Source organism: Mobula birostris, chromosome 24 (genome assembly GCF_030028105.1).
Source record: "Mobula birostris isolate sMobBir1 chromosome 24, sMobBir1.hap1, whole genome shotgun sequence".
Classification (NCBI taxonomy): Eukaryota; Metazoa; Chordata; class Chondrichthyes; order Myliobatiformes; family Myliobatidae; genus Mobula; species Mobula birostris.
This window is the reverse complement of record NC_092393.1, coordinates 28,994,816-29,011,719: the sequence shown is the minus strand read 5'-3', so window position 1 is coordinate 29,011,719 and position 16,904 is coordinate 28,994,816.

Genomic DNA, 16,904 nt, shown 5'->3' with positions numbered 1-16,904 from the left:
CTTGGGCAACAATAGCCCAGACTTTGGGGTACCTGTGCAGAAATCTCGCGATTGTCCTGAATTCACAGTTTAGAGAGGGATTGAATAACTGCAGTGACTCCTACCATCACTGAACAGCTTGGGTAGGTATTTGTTATCTTACATTTTAATTATCTAAATAATTGTATTTTGAAATGACTAAAAGCTTTAAGTATTGTACTCTTTTAAGTTATAGTTTTTAATGGCTGTATTTCCTTTGAATGCCCTGAGAGAATTGTCTTTAACAATTTGTTCTACATCTAAAGTGATTTGACTTATTCGTTTTACTTAGCAGTTGGTTCAGATGCTCAGTGTTGTACTGCAACAAACAATAGCTAATCACAAAGAGCCCTACCAGATTTACCCTGTATGTTTGCAAAGGGAAAGTTATTTCAGACAGCTACATCATTTATGCAACTGGCAATCCATCTTCCATGAATATGTTCAACTTCTAAACAATACACAGTGATGCCTTTGATGTAAAAGCTCAGAACTTGATCCTGCTAGGCAGATCCCCCTAATAAGAATTGTACTCTGTCATCACCCCATACTCACATATGATAGTTGTGGATGTGAATGGGCTGTCCCTAGCCCAAAGCATTGCAAAATTATAATGGCCTAAGAGGCAACATACCTTTGGCTACACACTGAGGCTGTGTCTACCAAAGGATACCCCTAGAAACTCTCGAAGGCATCTTGCATCAAGCTTTGTCAACATTCTGTAGGTCGTTCAAAATGGTCTTTAAATTATTCTAATCTTTGGAGATAATTAAAAATGAAATATTTCAATTAAAATTAACCAAACTAGTTGCTAAAATAATTGAAAATATTAAACTAAGCAAAACATTTTTTAAACTTCTCAATAGAAAGTTCAAAGTAAATTTATCACCAAAGTACACATACGTTACAGTATAGAACTCTGAGGTTCATTTTCTTGTGGGCAATCACAGTAAATACAAGAAACACAGTGGAATCAATGAAAGACTGCACCTAACAGATGGGAAACAAACAATGTGAAACAAACTGCAAATACAAAAAGAGAAGGGGAAAAAAAAGCTAATAATAAATAAATAAATATCGTGAACAACAGATGAAGAGACCTTGAAAGTAAGTTTGTAGGTTGTGGGAACAGTGAATTGGGTCAGTGAAGTTATCCCCTCAAGTTCAAGACCCTGGTGGTTGAGGAGTAATAACTGTACCTGAATCTGGTGGTGTGGTCCTAAGGCTCCTGTATCTTCCTGATGGCAGCAGTGAGAAGAGAGCATGTTCTGGGTGGTGGTGATCCTCAATGATGGATGCTGCTTTCCTGCAACAGCAGTCCATATAGATGTGTTCAATGGTGAGGAGGACTATATGTGTGAAGGACTGGGCTGTACCCACTGCTTTTTGTAGGCTTTTCTGTACAAGGGCATTGGTATTTCCATACCAGGCCATGATGCAACCAGTCAACATACTTTCCACTATACATGTAGATGTTTGTCAGAGTTTCAGATGTTATACCAAATATATGCAAATTTCTAAGGAAATAGAAGTGCTGCTGTGCTTTCTTTGTAATTGCACTCGCGTGCTTGGCCCAGGCAGGTCCTCTAAAATAATAACATCGAGGCATTTAAAATTGCTGTCCCTTTCCACCTCTGATCTCCTGATGAGGCTGGGTCATGGACTTCTGGTTTCCTCCTGAAGTCAATTGTCATCTCCTTGATCGTGCTGACATTGAGTAAGAGATTGTTGCTGTGGCACCAGTCAGCCAGCTTTTCAATCTCCCTCCTATATGATGATACGTCACCATGTTTGATTTGGCCAGTGGTGTTGTCGGCAAGCTTAAATATGGTATTGGGGCTGTGCTTATCCACACAGTCATAAGCAATTAGAGCAGAGGGCTAAGCACACAGCCTTGTGGTTCACCTGTGTTGATGGAGATATTGTTGCCAATCCAAACTGAAGTCTGCAGGTGAGGAAATCAAGGATCCAATTGAACACAGGTATTTAGACCTAGGATGTGAAGCTTATTGATTAGTTTTGAGAGAGGTGGTATTGAATGTCGAGTTGTAGACAGTGAAGACCATCCTAATGTATGCATCTTCACTGTCCAGATGTACTGGGGTTGAGTGAAGAACCAATGAAATGCCATCTGCTGTTGACTTGTGACAGGAGGCGAATTGGAATGGATCCAAGTCATTTCTCAGGTAGGAGTTGATATGTTTTATCACCAACCTCTCAAAGCACTTCATTACAGTGGATGCAAATGCTGCTGAATGATGGTCATTGAGATAGGTAACCACATTTTTCAATAGACACTAGGTGCAGGAGTAGGCCATTCAGCCCTTTGAGCTAGCACCGCCATTCACTGTGATCATGGCTGATCATCCACAATCACTATCCAGTTCCTGCCTTATCTCCATAACCTTTGATTCTATCTTTAAGGGCTCTATCCATCTCTTTCTTGAAAGCATCCAGACACTTGGCCTCCACAGCCTTCTGGGGCAGAGCATTCCATATATCCACCAGTGTAAAGTGTTTCCTCAACTCCGTTCTAAATGGCCTACCCCTTATTCTTAAACTGTGGCCTCTGGTTCTGGACTCACCCATCAACGGGAACATGCTCCCTGCCTCCAGCGTGTCCAATCCCTTAATAACCTTATATGTTTCAATAAGATCCCCTCTCAGCCTTCTAAATTCCAGAGTATACAAGTCCAGTCACTCCAATCTTTCGACATATGACAGTCCCGCCATCCCGGGAATTAACCTTGTGAACCTACGCTGCACTCCCTCAATAGCAAGAATGTCCTTCCTCAAATTTGGAGACCAAAACTGCACACAGTACTCCAGGTGTGGTCTCACCAGGGCCCTGTACATCTGCAGAAGGACCTCTTTGCTCTTATACTCAATTCCCCTTGTTATGAAGGCCAGCATGCCATTAGCTTTCTTCACAGCCTGCTGTACTTGCATGCTTGCTTTCAGTGACTGATGTACAAGAACACCTAGATCTCGTTGTACTTCCCCTTTTCCTAACTTGACTCCATTTAGATAATCTGCCTTTCTGTTCTTACCGCCAAAGTGGATAACCTCGCGTTTATCCACATTAACCTGCATCTGCCATGCATCTGCCCACTCACCCAGCCTGTCCAAGTCACCCTGCATTCTCATAACATCCTCCTCACATTTCACACTGCCACCCAGCTTTGTATCATTGGAAAATTTGCTAATGTTACTTTTAAATCCCTCATCTAAATCATTAATATATATTGTAAACAGCTGCGGTCCCAGCACTGAACCCTGCGGTACCCCACTGGTCACCGCCTGCCATTCCGAAAGGGACCTGTTAATCGCTACTCTTTGTTTTCTGTCAGCCAGCCAATTTTCAATCCATGTCAGTACTCTGCCCCCAATACCATGTGACCTAATTTTGCCCACTAATCTCCTATGTGGGACTTTATCAAAGGCTTTCTGAAAGTCCAGGTACACTACATCCACTGGCTCTCCCTTGTCCATTTTCATAGTTACATCCTCAAAAAATGCCTGAAGATTAGTCAAGCACGATTTCCCCTTCGTAAATCCATGCTGACTCAGACCGATGCTGTTACTGCTATCCAGATGTGTCGTAATTTCAACTTTCATCATCAACTCCAGCATCTTTCCCACCACCGACGTCAGGCTAACCAGTCTATAATTCCCTGTTTTCTCTCTTCCTCCCTTCTTGAAGAGAGGGACAACATTAGCCACCCTCCAATCCACAGGAACTGATCCTGAATCTATAGAACATTGGAAAATGATTACCAATGCGTCCACGATTTCTAAGGCCACCTCCTTAAGTACCCTGGGATGCAGACCATCAGGTCCCGGGGACTTATCAGCCTTCAGACCCAACAGTCTATCCAACACCATTTCCTGCCTAATATAAATTTCCTTCAGTTCATCCTCTACTCTAGGTCCTTTGGCCACTATTATATCTGGGAGATTGTTTGTGTCTTCCCTAGTGAGGACAGATCCAAACTATCTGTTCAACTCATCTGCCATTTCCTTGTTCCCCACAATAAAATCACCTATTTCTGTCTTCAAGGGCCCAATTTTGGTCTTAACTATTTTATTTTTCCTTTTCACATACCTAAAGAATCTTTTACTATCCTCCTTTATATTCTTGGCTAGTTTACCTTCGTACCTCATTTTTTTCTCCGCGTATTGCCTTTTTAGTTACCTTCTGTTGCTCTTTAAAAGTTTCCCACTCGTCTTTGCTATGTTATACTTTTTTATTTTTATACTGTCCATTACTTCCCTTGTCAGCCATGGCCTCCCCTTAGGATCTTTCTTCCTCTTTGGAATGAACTGATCCTGCACCTTCCGCATTATTCCCAGAAACACTTGCCATTGCTGTTCCACTGTCATCCCTGCTAGGGTATTGTTCCATTGAACTTTGGCCAGCTCCTCCCTCATAGCACCATAGTTCCCTTTGTTCAACTGTAATATTGACACTTCCGTGTTTCCCTTCTCCCTCTCAAGTTGCAGATTAAAACTTATCATATTATGGTCACTACCTCCTAATGGCTCCTTTACCTCGACGTCCCTGATCAAATGCGGTTCATTTCACAACACTAAATCTAGTATTGTGTTCTCTCTGGTAGGCTCCAGTACAAGCTGTTCTAAGAATCCATCTCGGAGGGACTCCACAAACTCCCTTTTTTGGGGTCCAGTACCAACCTGATTCCTCCAGTCTACCTGCATGTTGAAATCCCCCATAACAACTGTAGCATTACCTTTGCAACATGCCAATTTTAACTCTTGATTCAACTTGCACCCTACATCCAGACTACTGTTTGTGGGCCTGTAGATAACTCCCATTTGGGTCTTTCTACCCTTAGAATTTCTCAGTTCTATCCATACTGACTCTACGTCTCCTGATTCTATGTCCCCCCTCACAAGGGGCTGAATATCATTCCTCACCAACAGAGCCACCCCACCCCCTCTGCCCATCAGTCTGTCCTTTCGATAGGACGTATACGTATTTCTTAGGCACCAGTATAATTGAAGTCTGCTTGAAGCAGGTGGGTACCTCAGTCTGCCAAAGTGAGAGGTTAAAGATGTCAGTGACACTCCAGCCAGTTGATCAGCACAGTTCTTTAATACTTGACCAGGTACCCTGTCTAGACTGGATGCTTTCCATGGGTTCACCCTCCTGAGGCTCTCACATCAGCCTTACAGACTGAAATCAAAGTGTCAGCAGGGACTGTGGGAGCTTGTGAAGGTGCCTCTATGTCTTGATGGTCAAAATGAGCATAAAAGTCATTGAACTCATCTAGGAATGAACACTTGTCACCTTTGATTTCACCTTGTAGTAGGTGATAGCATTCAAACCCTGCCACAGTTATTACCCATCCTTCAGTGATTCCAGTTTGGTCTAGAATTGCCACTTTGCACGTGAAATGGCTTCCAGAGATCGTTCCTGGACCTGTTGTATCTGACTTGGTCACCAGACCTGAATATCACCGATCTAGCTCTCAGCAGATTGCAGATCTTGTGGTTCATCCAGGGCTTCTGGTTGGTAAGACACTGTATGACTTTGTGGGGACACACTCATCTAAGACTGTTCTTATAAAGTCCATGGCAACTGTGGTGTATTTGTTCAGACCCTCTGAGTCCTTGAATATGGCCCAGTCTATCGACTCAAAGCAATCCCACAGCTGCTGCTCAGCCTCACACGACCACCTCTTTGCTGTTCTTGTTTCTGGAACCTTGCTCTTTGCACTCTGTCTAGAGGTAGGAGGTGATGCAATCTAGGCATGGAATGGTGAGCATTTCTAGTTGTAGAGTAACAGTGGTCGAATGTGTTGGAATCTCAAGTGCTGGTAGTGATATGTTGATGATAATTGCGCAAGGCTTTCTTCAACCAAGCCTGAATGAAACCCTTGACTATGATTTGAAAGGCGTCAGCGTAGGCTATTTATTTGCTGATCAAGTGCTTTTTTTTAAAACATCTGCCTTTGGCGGTATGTAAACTGCGGTAAGGATCACAGAGGAGAACTCTCTTGGAAGTAGAACAGATGTCACTTAATCATCAGATGTTCCAGGTCAGGGAAATAGAGTGCAACAAGACCACTGGGTCTGAAAGGAGATTATCATGAAATACAGACCCCCACATTTTGCCTTCTCCAAGTCAGCAGTCCAGTCCATCTGGTGTATTACGAAGCTCTTGGGCCTTACCAACATATCTGGCATGTCCAGAGTGAGCCATGTCTCCGTGACACATAGAACATAGCAATTCCTTATTTCCTGCTGATACAGCGATCTTGCCCTTGGGTTCTCAATCTTGTTCTCCAGCAACTGTACATTTGCTAACAAGGTGCTGGGTAGAGAGTTTCATTCCTCGGTGTTTCAGTTTGGCTTGGAGACCACCCCTCTCCCTTCCTCTGTTTCAGCTGTGTCCATGTACCTTTGTCTGCTTAAAAGTGCTGTGCATGCATGCTTGAGAGTTAAATCTACCGAGTCCTTCAGAAGATCATTGAGTTCATTACAGCAGTTTACAAGTGCAGTGGTTAATGGAAATTTCAGGCTGCAGATCGCAGTGAGAGCAATTCAAAAGAAGTACATAATCCTGTTAGGCAAAACAGGCCTGGTTTGTGGAAGACCAATAATCTCCATTAAAGCGAACAGGATTTTATGTAGAATAGTATTCCACCTGCATGATAATGGGGACTCTTAATCTGTTTAGATTAAAGACAAAAACCCAGGAGTGTTGTAAAACAATATGACAAACTTTGACAAAGTCCGATAGATGTGTGGTGGAGAGTATATTGACTAGTTGCATCTTGGCCTGGTATGGAGCACCAATGCCCTTGAATCGAAAATCCTACAAAGGGTAGTTGATATAGCCCAGTTCAACATGGGTAAAGCTCTCTCCGCTATTTAGCACATCTTCATCAAGTTCTGTCACAGGAATGCAGAGTTCATCATCAAGGACCCCCACCACCCAGCCATGCTCTCTTCTTACTGCAGCCATCAGGAAGAAGTTATGAAGCCTCAGGACCCACACCATCAGGTTCAGGAATAGTTATTACCCCTCAACCATCAGGCTCTTGAACCAGAGGGGATAACTTAACTTAACTTCACTTGCCCAGTCACTGAACTGTTCCCACATCTAAGGACTCACTTTCAAGGACTCTTCATCTCATGTTCTCAATATTTATTGCTTATTTATTTATTATTATTTTCTTTTGTGTTTGAATTGTTTTTGCACTTTGGTTGTTCATCTGTCCTGCTGGGGGTGGTCTATTGATTTTATTGTGTTGCATGGATTTACTGTGTATGCCCGCAAGAAAATTAATCTTGGGTGAATATGGTGGCATACTCTGTATGTACTTTGACAATAAATTTACTTTGAACATTGAAATGTAGGCACTGCAATTCTAGTGCAGAGCAAACCAAAATTTGGTGCAGTGAGTTGGCTTGCGAATCAGGGACTTCAGTGTTTATTGCCATGTTTGAATCCGGTAAACACTGGTGGTCAGAATTAAGTTGAATGTGAAAGTCTTCAACTGAGCCTCTAGAATACAAGTCTTATTAGGAATAATGGAAAGCTCAGGGGTTAGGTTTCCCATGATCAAAGTCAGCAAATATAAAGTGAGATTGATGAGAAGTATTGTGATCCTAGTGACAAAGTGAAACATTAAAACTTATTTGTTAGCCATGCACTCAGAAATCCCTGCGGTTTGGTGCCTAGTCATCTGGTGATGTTTTCTATTTTCCTTTTCAGTGCACCTGGGTTTGTTTCTCATTCTTCACTGAAACTCACCAGGGCTCTGTTCCTTACATTCCTATAAAATATACTGGTGCCCATTTTCCTGCACTCCCTATAAACTGGATCTTTTAAAAATGTTACTGTGTAATTGTAAACTAAATTTAATGTTGGTACACAATCTTAGCTTAAATAGCCTTGTCTAAATTAGTATTCATTCCAGAGGAGAAATTTCCTTTGTTTCTTTACAACCAGTTATTAAGATGCAATTTACCCAGAAAACTACAGCTTTATGGCAAATATTTTAAACTTGAGTTTGGTGCCAAAAATGAGCCAGTTAATATAGTTAAGGAGTCCATTTATGACATCCGCCTTCCCTTTCTTTCTTTCCCGTTCTGTCTCCTGTACCTAATCAAAGAACTGAGAAATGTCTCGTTCCCACCCAGCAGATTTACTACCTGCAGCCCTACAGCAGCCAGTAAATTCATCTCACTTGTCTCCTAATTGGTAGTTTTAACGTACTAATTGGCCCAGAATAAGTGTTCCTGACTTTGGGAGGACCTAAATATCATGTAATTTACTAGTGCAGTTAGTGTAGTAAGTTCGAAGTTTTGAGCCGAAACCCATACTTTCTAAGCACAGGTCAATCATGATCTGTATTCCAATTAAGTTAAGGCTGTTCTGCATTTTAACCTCACATAATCTGTAAGAATCTATCAAGCTCAGTTTTGATTTTTGATAACCAAGTGTCTTTTGAGAGAGTGTGTTCCAGATTCCTACTGGAGGAAGTTGAGGGATCTTGTGATTTTCTGATCCACAGGTTCTTTAAGGAGTCCAAGAATGAGTGAAAACTTGTTGCTTCACAGTCATTTATTTGGAAGATTAAACAAAGACAAGATATAGAACACATGAAACTAAAAGAAACTTAAGGCAAAGACAAGATGGCAGTTTTTGCAGAGATTTTTATACTGAGTAAAGCAAATTCCTGAGATAAGGAAAGGGTTGATTAAAAGATGCACAGTCACAGCACGTGTGTCATGAGCTTACACTTAGCCAATGAAAAATGAAAAGGTGATAAACCATTATGTAACTGCTGTACTGCTTTACATCCAGTAGGTGGAGACAAATACCAGATATAATGAAAAACACAGGTTAAAATGTTTGTACAACTACAATTGCTAAAAAAGAAATTAATTCAGCTAATACTCTATTAAAAAATAAAAGCAGCTCATTCCAACAAACTTTTCAAGTCAGGCAGCATCTCTGGAAGCGGAGAGACGGCTGACATTTTGGGTCGAGGTCCTGCATCAGGACTGAGTGTAACCAGGAGATAGCCAGTATATGGAGGTGAGAGGGGAGGATTGAGGCAGAAGTTGGCAGGTGGTAGATGGAATATAAGGCAAATGATTAGCAGATAGAGGTGGGATGGGAGGATGGAGGCAGAAGCTGGCAGGTGATAGATGGAATCAGATAAGGCAAATGAATAGCAGATAGAGGTGGGATAGGAGGATGGAGGCAGAGGTAGGAAGGTGATAAGCGGAAACAACAAACTGCTGCAGATTTTGGAAGGTGATAGGTGGAACTAGATCAAAGAGGGAAATCAGGCAGATGGAACCACTAGGGGATGGGAAAGAAGCTGGGTAATAGTAGACAAGGTGAGGTGTAAGAGAACCTGGTCGGATAAAAAAGAGAGAGGGAAATGAGCGTCGGGTTTTGTGTTACCTGATCCCAGAAAATTCAAAGTTCATGGCATTGGATTGTAGATTATGCTGGTGGAGTATAAGGAACAGCTCTACTTTGCATTTTGCCTCACTTTGGCAGTAGAGAAGGATAAGTACAGGCAGGTTGGTGAGGGAACAGGAAGAGGAGTTGAAATCAAGAGTGCAGAAGGTAGTTTTGTTGTCTAGTTCTTACCAATGTTGGGGAGGCCACATTGGCAGCTCCAAATGCAATAGACCATTGCATATGAATCTTTGTCTCACTTGGAAGGATGACATTTCGGGAGGAAGGTCCTGCCTGTTGCACCTCCTGCAGTTGCAGGGGAAAGTGCCAGGGAAGGAGTGGTTGTTGAGTGATGAGCAAACTGGGGAATCATCGAGCCAGTGCTCTCTGCAGAATGGGGTGAGGAAGGGAAGAAGTGACTGTAGCTGGGATCGTGTTGCTGCTGACATAAATATCGAAGATTGATGTGCTGAATGTGATCACCAGTAGGGTGATAGGGAAGGACCAAGGGAACTCTGTCTCTTCTCTTTTGAGGACATGGAGTGAGAGCAGAAGTGTGTGAAATGGAGGTGATGTGATTGAGGGCTCCATTGACCACACTAGAGACGAATCCACATTTCCTGAAAAAGGGACATTGCAGATGTCCTTAAATGGGAAGCCTTCTCTCAAGAATAGATGTGGTGGAATTGGAGGGAATGAAAGAAAGGAAGGCATTCTAACAAAAGGCAGGGTGTGAGGGGTTGTAGTCTAGGTAGTTGGAGTTTATAGTAAATGTCAGTTGAAATGGAGGCAGAGGATAGGAGGGGGTAGGAGGTGCCAGATCCTCCCTATACATTCTTCATCCAGACCTGAAATATGTTATCCTTCTGCTTCCATGGATGCTGCCTGAACTGCCGATTTCCTCCAGCTGAGCGCGTTTATTTTTTTTTTGCTTCATATTCAACACCTGAAGACTCTTGTGTCTCCAGATTCCCATTGTTACTGCAGAAAGGGTCTCTGATATTTGCCAAGCTCCACTTGTAAATTTCCAGTCCGTTGAGGAAAAAAAATTTCTCACCACACCATGTTCAGTCACAGTTAGTCATATTAATTATATCAGCCTCTAATTTTCTTTACCTGAAGCTTCATTTTGTGAACTTTTCTCACAATTCAATCTTGCTAATTGTACACCCATGATATTGCTTCTAATGAAGGATATAGATTAACTATTATACAAAAAGTTAATGTTTTCTTCCCACAGCTGCAACCTGATGGGTATTTCTTACATTTTATTGTTTTTTCATTCCTCACAAGTTTTTTTTTTCTGACACTTGAGTGTTGACGAAACATGTTCAATTGAGGCCTGTATGTCAATAGATTCCAAAGGAACATTTTTATATGACAGCAACCATTATAGTTCCGAGCATCTTCCCTAGAAAATTAGTTAAACTGTTCTGTAGATCAGCTTATTTCCTCTAGAAATGTAATTCATCACCTATTGACACTGTAATGTCTTGTAAGAGTAAGTTGAGTTATGAAGTCTGAGATCAAAGTTGCTTAATTACTAAATATATTCATTTGATTATAAATCATGTTTTAAGTCATTCTTTGTTTAGAAATTTATTTCAAAGTTCAAAGTAAATTTATTATTAAAATACATACTGTATATGTCACCATATACAGCCCGCAGATTCATTTTCTTGCTGGCAACCGCAGTAAATACAAGAAACACAATAGAACCAATGAAAGACCATACCCAATAAGACAGACAATCAACATGCAGAAGACAACAAACTGAAAATCCAAAAAAAAGGAAATAATAAATAAATAAACATTAAGTATTGAGAACCTAAGATGAAGAGACCTTGAAAGTGAGCCCACAGGTTGTGGAATACTTCAGTGATGGGATGAGTGAAGTTATCCCCTATTGTTCAAGAACCTGATGGTTGAGGGGTAATAACTGTTCCTGAACCTGGTGGTGTGGGTCCTAAGGCTCTTGTGCCACCTTCCTGATGGCAGTAGTGAGAAGAGAGCATGGCCTGGGTGATGGGGTCCCTACGATGGTTGCTGCAGGATTTAACATTTTCAAGAGTCAAGTTTGATTGATGTAGTTTCCTGTACACAAGTGTAAAGAGAACAAAATAGTTACTTCTGCAGATCCGATGCAGCACAAAAAAAACAGAATAATAATAATTTTAAAAATACAATAAACTTAGAGCAGCATGCACAAAATGCTGGAGGAACTCAGCAGATCAGGCAGCATGTATGGAAATGATGAAACAGTCAATGTTTTGAGCTGAGACCCTTCAGCGGGACTGAGACGGAAGGGAGAAACACCAGTATAAAAGGTGGGTTGGGAGGGGAAGGAGGATAGCTAGAATATGATAGGTGAGGCCAGGTGGGTAGGAAAAATAAAGGGTGAAGAGGAAGGAATCTGATAGGAGAGGAGAGTGAACTGTAGGAGAAAGGGAAGGAGGGGAAACTCAGGGAGGTGATAAGCAGCTGAAAAGAGGTAAGAGGCCAGAATGGGGAATAAAAGTAGAGGGAAGGGGGAGGGATGGTTAGTGGTAGAAGCCCTTCCGAGATGGCAGAAATTGTGGAGGATGATGTGCTGGATGCGGAGGCTCATGGGATGATAGGTAAGGACAAGAGGAACACTATCAGGACATTTACAAAGACAGGTGTGAGAAATGAGCCCGAAAGATCACTGGAGACCCAAGTCACCCCAACCAAAATCTATTCCAGCTGCTACCATCGAGGAAATGGTATCGTAGCATAAAAGCCAGGATCAACAGGCTCTGGGACAGCTTCTTCCACCAGGCCATCAGACTGGTGAACTCACTGATCTGAGTGTATTTCTATGTTACAGTGACTGTTCTATATATTATAAATTACTATGATTGCACATTTAGACGGAGACATAATATAAAGATTTTTACTCCTTGTGGTGAAGGATGTAAGAAGTAAAGTAAATTCAATTCAATTCAATGTTAAGGGACAGTAGGCTAGGGTGAGTGCAGATGTTTGGGAGATGGAGGATATCAGGTGAGTGCAACATCAAGGGTGGAGGAAGAGAAACTGCGTTCTTTGAAGAAGGGGGACATATCTGATGTCTTGGAAAGGAAAGCCTCATTCTGGGAACAGATCCAGCAGAGACAAAGGAACTGAGAAAAGGGGATAGCATTTGTACAGGAGACAGGGTAGAAAGAGTTATAGTCAAGATTATCATAGGAATCAGAAGGTTTTTAAAAAGATGTCAGTCGACAGTTTGTCTCCAGAGATGGAGGCAGAGAGCTTGAGAAAGGGGAGGGAGGTGTCAGAAATGGACCAAGTGAGTTTAAGGGCAGGGTAGAGGTTGGAGGCAAAGTTGATGAAATTGATGAGCTCAGCTTAGATGCATGAAGCAGCACCAATTGTCAATCTAGTGGAGGAAGATTTGGGGACCATTACCGGGGAAGGCCTGGAACATGGATTGTTCTACATTGCCAATGAAAGGGCAGACATAGCCCGGGCCCATGGCTACCCCTCAAGTCTGGAGAAAGTGGGTGTAGCCAAAGGAAAATTTGTTGAAGGTGAGGATCAGTTCTGGCAGATGGAGGAGGGTGGTGGTGGTGGGGGGATACTGGTTGGTTCTTTTATTGGGAAAGAAATGGAGAGATTTAAGACCTTGATTGGGGATAGAAATGTATAGGAACTGGACAACATCTTGAAAATGAGACAGAGAGGTCCAGGGAATTGAAAGCTCCTGAAGAGATTGAGAGCATGAGAAGGGTTGTGCATGTAGGTGGGAAGGGACTGTACCAATGGGGATAGAATGGAGTCAGGGTGTGAGAACATGACTTCAGTGGAGCAGGAGCCTACTGCCCATTATGCCACTGCCATTTAGGGCAGCAATGAATGTCCTTCATCTCAGGCGGAGTTCAGGACTTCCTTTATCATGTCAATAGCTCATTTTTCACTACTGTTAGTCATGCAAGGGTCTGGTGGAATACCACCGCATTCAGATGTAGAAAGGTTCCTCATTGCTGTTTCTGTAACTGTTTTGTTTTACCAGTCAGGGCTGTTAACCCTGAGTTGAACCCCTGAACCGGGAGGACTGGTGGACACATAGACTAGCCTCTACCCTTTTTGACCTGTTTGACATGGCTGACTCTACCAAGATCCAAAGCATAAAACCCTGACTCCAGCCAATGTAGCTGTCTGGGTCTTTGAGGTACGCAAGCCTCCTAACCCTACCACGAATTTGTGGTCCTCATGGAGGAGCAGAGCAGGAGCAGGCAGAGACAGTAGGTCTACTTGGGCAGTCAGGATTGTGGATCTAAACTTAAACTATTAGATAGCTTATATACATTGATTGTATGTCTATTAAGAGAGGCTAGCCTATGCATAATGTGACTTGCTGTTGTTTCATATGGCAGATTTTTTTTTCTCTCTTCACACTTCTAACTGGTTTTTGTCAAGCCGCTCCTCCAGCTCATGGCCGATATTGAAAAGTTGGCTTGATTCACGATGAAGTGTGGCCTGGGAGAGGCAGGGGTGAGTCCGTCTGTTCAGGAGCTGGGGTTGAATCAATCTTCATCTGCCATCTTGTCCACAGCCATTCCAACATTTGTGGCCCTGAGTTGGCATTGCCTGATAGAGTCTTTGAAGCACACAAGCCTCCATGCGATGTTAATGTGTTAATCCAGGTTGTGGTGGATAAGGTGATTGATGGGAAATAATAAAGTATTGGTAGAGTTATTGGGTGGAGTTGATCAGTCTTACCACTTGGGGAAATTAACTGTTTTTTTAGGCTACTGGTCCCAGCATGGATTTTACGTAACCTCCTCCCTGATGAGTGTGGGACAAACAGCCATGAGCAGGGTGTGTGGGATCCTTCATGATGTTACTAGCCTTTTTCCAGCACCTTTCTGTATATATGTTTTAAATGACATTATGTCGCTGGTGGTATATGTCAAAGAACTGAAAGATATGAAACATCCTGTTTTTATGAACAGAGCTTTCAGCATACAGGAGTACTGTTGTCATGGTAACACAGAACGATGTGAGTTGTGTGTTTCCAAATCTGTCAAGTCGTTTAGATTAAATTTAAAAATTGACAGAAAAAGTACATGTAGGTGCTTATTTTCAAAGAGAACCAAATTGTGCTCTATATAATCACATCACAATTACCTAATTTATTCTAACCAAGGCTCTCAGTTACTAAAGGATTCTACTCTATTTCTAAATTGCAGGGCCAAATTCCTGCTTGCCATTTCATAACCTCATCATTGCCCATATTAACTAATGATAATCTGTCATGTGCACAGTTTCAAATACCTTACAACTTACAGTGAACAAATTTTGATGTACTAAATTTTCCTGGCTTATTCATTTTAAAACTATTATAAACACTTTTTTTTAGAAAATAAAGGAGTGTCTCTTTTGAAATTGTCTCTGCTTGTAACTTCTGATTACTTCATGCTTCTTTCACACTGAAATGGCCATGAAATGCTTGCATTGTACCCTGTTGGCACCAGCACATTATTCACATTGTGCGTCTATATCAGAAATAATACATTCAGGGATTCATGCATTTGAGTAGTTATCAAATTCTAGCAGTCTACCATTTAGCATGTCTGTTTTCTGCAAACATCATGTCACTTGGCAGCAGTTTATATACAATATGCATGGCAGCCTCATAAATATAAGTGGGTTATTAGAAATTCAGAATAAATATATCTACCATGAGGGGAAAAAATGCAATCTTCAATGAGATACTACTAACAAACATGCCTTACTTTCTCCTACCATTTCAGCATTCCAAAGAGATGATTATCTCTGCAAGCCCTTGTTCACTCTTATTCTCAACCAACTGACTTTTATCCCACACAGTAACAGGAAATGGAACATCTACCTTCTTACCTCTTTCCACCATCCAGGTAACAAAGCAGTCATTCCAGGCAAAATAGCAATTAATTTGCACTACTTCCAATCTAGTGTACTTCATTTAGTGTTGATGATGTGGTGTCTTTCACACCGGAGGAAACAATTGCAGACTGCAGGACCCATATACTGAATTCCTTCTTCAGTTCATAGTTGCCCTATCCCTTTCCTATTCTGACATGAGTCTCAGGACTCAATGTGAACTTGGCACATCACTTCATCTTCCATCTGACTATGTTACAACATTGAGAACCTAATATTCAATTCAATAATTCGTGCACAATTCTGATTTGATGGAGACGGACGTGAGAGTACGGAGGAACATCTGGAAAGCTTCTGAAATGCCCGCTTCGCTGCTGCTGCTACTGTGTGGTAACCGGAATCTCCAGAGCAGAAAGCTTTGAATCCTCAGCTTTGCTTGTTTCAGCGGCCGGGGCTAGGTCAAAGGCACTCGGCAGAGGATGGCGCTCGGGAGGCTGTATCGGAGGGGCTAGTCGGAGGCTCGAAGTTTTGGAACAGATAGACTCACTCAGTGTCGGCTGTGGTCGGCTGCTTCCAAGGCATCGGCAAGTTGATGGTGCCTGGCGGTTAATGGCAGGGAGTTTCTCCCTTTTGCTGCCTATCGGGGACTCGGGAGTCGATCGACTTGGGGACTTTGATACTTTTTTTTTACCGTGCCCATGGTTTGTTCTTCATCAAATTATGGTATTGTTTTGCACTGCTGTAACTATATGTTATAATTATGTGGTTTTGTCAGTGTTAGTCTTTGGTTTGTCCTGTTTTCTGTGATATCACTCCAGAGCAACATTGTATCATTTCTTAATGCATATAGGCATTTCTAAATGACAATAAAAGAGGACTGAGTGTTCTCATAATCTAATTTCAGGCAAACACCCCTTTATTTTTCTTTCCACAGATATGATGATACCTGTCACTGTGTTCAGATATGGCCCAAGTGCGGAGTGAGAAACACTGAAGTAGGTCAATAGTTCACAGACTTTAATGCGAACAGAGTTAGAGGGAAAGAAAACAATACATGCTAAGCCAAACAGGGCCATTAACTAAAACTCTCAAATGGAAAATGAGGCCTACACTGCAGCTGAAAGAAATAACTAAATATAAAATGAACACAGCTGGTCTTCAGAGTCAGCAGACTCTACAGTCCAATTTCTCAGGCAAGGCCAAATGCAAGAAGACAGCAAAATGTTGCTGTGCTTTGTTCAGGTCTCAACAAGCGCTATGATGAAAAGAATGGAGTTGAATACCATCACAATGAAATAATAATTAGCTGACATGTGCATGTTCACGAGCGCAATTGCAATATCTGCTGTGCTGCCGACTCTGTGGTTGTGACAATATCTTCTGTTTCAATTAGTTTATTTTTTCCCCTCTCTTCTATATCTAACCACAAGGTTTTAAAGTTATTGTTACCTCGACAATTTCAATCTACACCTTATCATGGACAAGCGCACTCAGATTTTTCTCCATTATCCTCCTCTCTGCAGCTTTGAACAAGCCTGTTTTCTTATGTTGA